Raw genomic sequence first — 6339 nt, 5'->3', positions numbered from 1 at the left:
AAATCCTTCCTATCTGTCACTGATCATTGCAATAAATTCCTATAGAAATAAAATTAATAAAAAACTAACATTTATAATATGATAGAGATGCTAATTAGCTCTACAATGGCAATCATATTACCATATGTAAATGCAAATTAACATGTACACTTAAAATTTTTACAAGTTATATATGAAATATATTTAAATAAAAACTGACGTAAATACAGACCCCAACTTTTTAATGATTCTATTCAACACATGTAAGATTATCAAATTGCCGTAACAATTTCTAAATGTCTGTTCTCAACTTCTAAGCTCATGTTGTCAGACCAGTAGCAAACAGCTCAGCCAGCACCTGTCTACACTACCTATGATTCAAGCAACCTTGGTCTGAAGGATAATTTCTACAATGTCATTTCAAAGATTATAGGAAGGCACAGAGATTCTCTTTTTTTCCCACTTGCTAATCCTCTCATTATACTTTGCCTATTTCTTATTCCCTAATTCATATTGGATGAGGGGGAAATACTTAGAATTATACTTTTTGTCCTCTATTTTTTTGCTTAAGTTTGAAGTAAGAATACACATACCTTTGCAATGACACATACTTCGTGCTACACTCAAAAATACCTTACTGAGAACTGAAATTAATGACCAGATAGAAAGAAAACAAACATTATCACTACCTTACATAAACCCACTACTCAAGCCTGTGTTGCTTGTTTACCATTTACTAAAATATCAGCCTTTTCTTTCCTATGCCATTTCCATTTAGTGAGCTTCTTCTTTAGCATTCGCTAGAATTTTATCCTCCTCCAATGCCTAAATCAAGTCCTGGTTCCTTCGTTAAGGTATTCCTGACCATTGCAGCCCGTAGTCATTTCACCCGTCTCTGACATTTTTTGGATTAATTGACTATACTCTCCTTGGTATTATTTATAGTTTTTTGCCTATTGCGTTTTCTTGCTTGAACATAGTGCTTTTGATTTTAAAAGTGCGTGTGTATGTATGTATGTATGTATGTATGTATGTATGTATGTATGTATATATGTCTTGTTTTCTTCTTACATACATACAGATTGACAGAGAAACAATATTGAGGATAAATCAAGCATCTCTATAATAACACCTGGTAAGAAAAAGAACACAGACTGTATCTAAGAAGCCGCCTATGTACATTCCAAATTACATTTTCCTACCTTTACCCCAGAGGGAACTGCTATCCTGACCTTTGTAATAATTATTCTTTGTTCTTCTAGACATCTTATCCACCCATTAATTTATTTACAAATGAGTTCCTAAATATACATAAATATATAAACATGTGCACTTAAGTATTATGTATGTATTTCAAAATATAAATATATAGATGTATGTATATTCCTGATATTATATCAATAAGTATGCATGCATCTGTGTGTGTGTGTGTGTGTGTGTGTGTGTATATATATATACACATATAATATAATTTTACCTGTCATGAGCCAAATATAAATGAAATCATACTGTATGTTTTGTTTTTTCCTCAACATTATTTTATTCCTCCACATTGATTTGAGTGACTTAGGCCATTCAGTTTTTTACTACTCTATAGAATGTCTTTGCATAAACAATACATCTCAATTTATTATATGGATAGATTTTCGGTTGTTTCTTAAATTTTTGCTGTTGTGACCAATGATCCTGCAGAATCCAGCATAGACCCATGTGCAATTTCTCCTGCTCCACATGTGCAATAATGATTCTATAATATGCACCCAGAGGCAGGATTGCTGGATTGCAGGATGTGGACACGTTCCACTTTACTAGGCAACACCAAACTCCATAATATCGGTTGTACCAATTTGTACCTCTTCCAGCAGTGAACATATGACAGTTCCCATCGATCCATATGTAGCCATCATTTCATGAGAGAGATTACTAGAGCCCATCAATATCCAGTTTCTCTCTTCATTCAGGCACAACAAAGCTCATTATACTTCCCCACCTCTTTGAAGTTAGCCAGCAGCATGTGACTTAGTTTGCCCTTGCTTTGGGCAATAACATTCATTTCTGGGTGGAAGTATTGAAGACCTTTTAAATAATTCTCCATGTTCTTTGACTGCTGCAGCACGTCCAGATGGCAGTGTCAGAAAATGGTGAAACTTCTTTTACCCTTGTCCCCAAGTTAATTTCCTGTGCAGAATCTCCTGTCAACCTCTTGTGTTGGATTTAGCATGTGATTGAGAAATAATCTTTTATTGTTTGAAGGCACAGGATATAACAAAAAATATACTGCTTAGCTTAGACCATCCTGGCTTAATACTCATTGTTTTGTCAGACTTTGTAATTTTTGACAGCCTTATAATTATCTAATGGTATCTCACTGAGGGTTTAATTTGTATTTCCCTGATTATTATGAGTTGATAATTTTTTCATGTATTAATGTTTATTCAAGTTTCTTCCTTTGTAAATTCTTTAATAACTATGTTCCTATTTTTCCATTAGCTTGTTTGCCTTTTTCTTATTGATTCATAAGATGTCTTTATAGGTTAGAGATAAAATCCTTTGTCAGTTATGGGTTTTCAGATTTTTTTTTCTCACTTTGTAGTATCTTTTGAAGTACAGGGAGTCTTAACTTTTGATATTGATGAATTAATCAATCTTTGCCTTATGGTTAGTGTATTTTGTATCTTGTGTAGTAAACTTTTCTCTACCCCAAGATTACAAAGATATTCTCTGCCATTCTCTTCTGAAATTTTTGGAGTTTTGTATTTTAGCTGGAAATCTTAAAGAACCCATAATTGAATTTTATGTATTATAGGAAATAAAGATCTAAGTTTTGTTTTTAATCCCACAAGGATAACCAGTTGTTTCAACACTATTTATTATATCATCTGTCCGTTCTCCATTTATCTGTATTGCAACCTCTGTCAGATAGCTTATCCATGTCCATATTTTATGTTAGTCTATTTATGGACTCTATGTATTGTTCCATTAATCTACTTGTCTATCCATCAATTTCACATTACCTTACTTACTATAACTTTATAAGAAGTCTTGTTGTCTAATAGATGAGTTCCCAACCTTGTTCTGTGTCTTCAAAACATTTTGGTTATTCTTTTTTTCTATGTACATATTTTTCAATTACAGTTGACATACAATATTAGATTAGTTTCAGGTGTACAGCATAGTGAAAGCAATAAAAGAATGAATATGGTAGTAGAAAAAGTATGGTACTATGTGATTCGTGTTTGGAAAATTAGAAGTAGTGCAAAAACTTTTGCATGAGGTGAATTTGGAAAGGTAGTTGAATCTGCCTGATACAGGATCTTGAAAGTTTCCAATTTTTTTATATTTACAGTAGAAAGGGCTGATCTAGGAATATTAATTACTTATTTTATGTAAAATAGATTAGATCATGAAGAATGTGAAAGCAGGAAAATATATTGGAAAACATTTATAAAAATCTGGGCTTGTAATGATGAGGAACTGGATCGAGGCACTTGTAATGGCAATGGAAGTAGAGGAACGGATTCAGGGCATACCCTGATGGGAGCATGTCTTGAGTCCTGATTAGATGTGAAAAGGAAAAAGAGCAAAAGCAACAAAATTAGACTCTAGGATTTTTTGAGAGAGTAACTACAAACATTATTTCAGAACTAAAACACAAACTTGGAAATATTTTGAGGGTGGGAATAATAAATTAAACTTTAAGTATGCTGACTTCAAAACAGATAAGAATGTCCATTTGTTATTTAATTGGGTATATGAGACTGGAATCCATGAGAGAGATAAGGTTAAGAGGAGATGCTTGGAAATCATTTACGTTGGCATGATGAGGCCAAAGAGAGTGATGGAAAATCCTACATGAAGTTATTTGACATTAAAAATGTGTATGTTTTATTAGTGTGTTCATTTGTGTCTGGAGATTCTGAAGAGCAACTAGCTCTTCAAGGATTTCTTTGACTCTCTCTTGGTCAATTGAAGCCTTTGGTGTGGCGAGTTCTGCTGGTGAGTACGATACAAAAGTGCATTAAGGATTCCCAAGATGATTAGACTTTCATCCTGTGGGGTCAGTCAGACCTGTTCACCATAGTCTCCTGTTGGCATTCTTGGTTTTCTGAGGAACTGTTACATCCAAATGCACACACACTTCAGCACTTTTTTTTTTTTTCAGCAAGATTCTGAATTTCTTTTGGATCTCCTGCCTTGAGGATCCATTTAAAGAACTAAAGCCTCAGGAACTCTACTACTTACTTTCCTTTAAAGCCACGTGCAGAGCAGACCTGAGCACTAGCTGCAATGGCTCTTCCCCGACTTCACTAAGCCCTTAATTGGAGAAGTGCCTCTCAAAGAGAAAGCAAGTCTAATCCTATTGTACCATTCTGAAAGAAGGAGAGAGGAAGCAGAAGAGAAACAAGGAAGAAAACAACCCTGATACTTTTTGTCCTCTCATTTAAGGATCATATTTTCCAGGAGAATAACCTAATTATTTGTCTTCGGTGGCTTTGTTCTTGACAACTATCTTCTACTACCTGGGCTCCCGGTAGTAGAAGATAGTTGGAGGTAGAGATAGGGGGATAGAGAGGGGTTGTTTGAGTATGTTTTAAGGAAACAGCAGTGTTGAAGGGGTCTTGATTGAAACCGCAGATCAGTCATTGACAAAATTGTCTGCCTACCAGAATAATTTGCGTTGCTTTTTGACTAAGACACACATAGACCACACCTCTGGAGAGTCTAACTTAATAGGTCTATGTATGTTTAAAATATGTACAGGGTAAACCAATCGACCTAATGAACAAAAGCTTACCAAGTGATTCTGAGGGGGCAGCGCCCTTGCTAACTTCCATGGCATTTTTGTGAAGTTAGGGAAAGGTACACCCTTCCCTCCCCAGAGCAGATCCAAACTTCTACCAAGATGCAGGAAGGTGAATACGGTAATAACTGGATGTCAAGCCCCAGCTACCTCTTCCTTGACCAGATACCTTTGTACAGTGCACACACTGCATAGCCAAGAGTATCAGCCATGTTCATGGGCAACTAAGAGTTGGATCTGCTTATATAGGGTCACCGACTATTAAGAGGTCTCAAAGACAAAGATCTCCTATGTCCTCTGTCGTCTCAAACATCAGCCACAGCCCTGTGATTAAATTTCCATTAGGGAAATTTCCAGTGGGAAATGCCTTTTTCTATGACATTATGCACCATTTTCCCCAATCTATCTCCATCTTTTCTCATGGACTGTCTCCTCTCATTTAGTCCTCTAAGTACTCCGATTGCTAGTCTATAGCTCACAGCCTTCTCAGATCCCACCAGGGAATGCACTCTCACTGTTGCTAGCCCTTTATCCTGAGATTAACCTCTCTCAAGAGATAAAGAATACATTGGCCTTATTTAAATGGACTTGCAAACTCAACTTATCATTTTTTTTTTTTTATTTGTAACAGTGGGCCCACTATATTGTTCCATTACTTTATCAAGTGCATGCAAGCTTGGTAGCAGTTATGCTATCAGTGATTTACTAACACTGCCAGGACTAAACAAAAGGACAATGGGTACTTTGCCAATTTCAGCAGTGATACACTGTCTTGCCTAAGGGGGATAAAGGTGGCCTGTGTACCAACCAGGTAGTCATTTTGCTATATCCTGGAACATCTTTAGGTAGATATTAGAAAAATAATTATCTTACATTTGTAAGTAAATTACGATACTTACATTTGCTTCCAATAAAGTCTGCCTTCTCTGTGAGAAAATATGGGGACCTGTCTCAATTCATTAGATTTGCTTGAGTTTTTCCAAGTCTTCTTGTATTTTCTATCAAGGCCTGAAAATCTACCTTAATTATTGATTTTTAATTCATAAACAGTTGGTAGATCATTTTTCGTGTGAAAAACTACGGTTCAGAGGAGAGATGTTCCCCAGGGCCAAACAGAAATTTGTCCACAAAGCTAAGGCAGTCTACGGCTCTATGGCCATGCTACCCTGAACAAGCCCGATCCCGTCTGATCTCGCAAGCTAAGCAGGGTTGGGCCTGGTTAGTACTTGGATGGGAGACCACCTAGGAAGACCAGGAGCTGTAGCCATAAAAAATAAAAAATGAAAATAAGGAATTATAAGCTGACAAGGTCCTTGCAATCTGTGAGGTTAACCAAGGGTTGCCTCGCCTTTAAAAAAAAAATAAGCTAAGGCAGAATTCTGAATTTAAGTTCTATGTGCTTTTATTGTGTCGTGCTACATTTGGGTTAACCATTGCTCCTGCTAGTATTCTGTTTCACAGTCAAATAATTTCAGGTGAGACCACAGGGTAAGTTCTTTACACTTCAATATGAATTAGTTATGAGCTACAAGATAGAAGAAACCAGGGTAAGATATCAC

General features: G+C 35.9%; 1 pseudogene; it reads left to right on the top strand.

Moving 5' to 3' along the window:
* Positions 1-5928: 5928 nt before the first annotated feature.
* On the top strand, positions 5929-6047 carry LOC120589674 (uncharacterized; annotated as a pseudogene).
* The last annotated feature ends 292 nt before the right edge of the window (positions 6048-6339 follow it).

The sequence above is a fragment of the Pteropus medius genome, unplaced genomic scaffold (genome assembly GCF_902729225.1).
Source record: "Pteropus medius unplaced genomic scaffold, Ma_sr-lr_union100, whole genome shotgun sequence".
In the NCBI taxonomy this organism is placed as follows: Eukaryota; Metazoa; Chordata; class Mammalia; order Chiroptera; family Pteropodidae; genus Pteropus; species Pteropus medius.
This window is presented reverse-complemented; position numbering and strand designations above follow the sequence as displayed.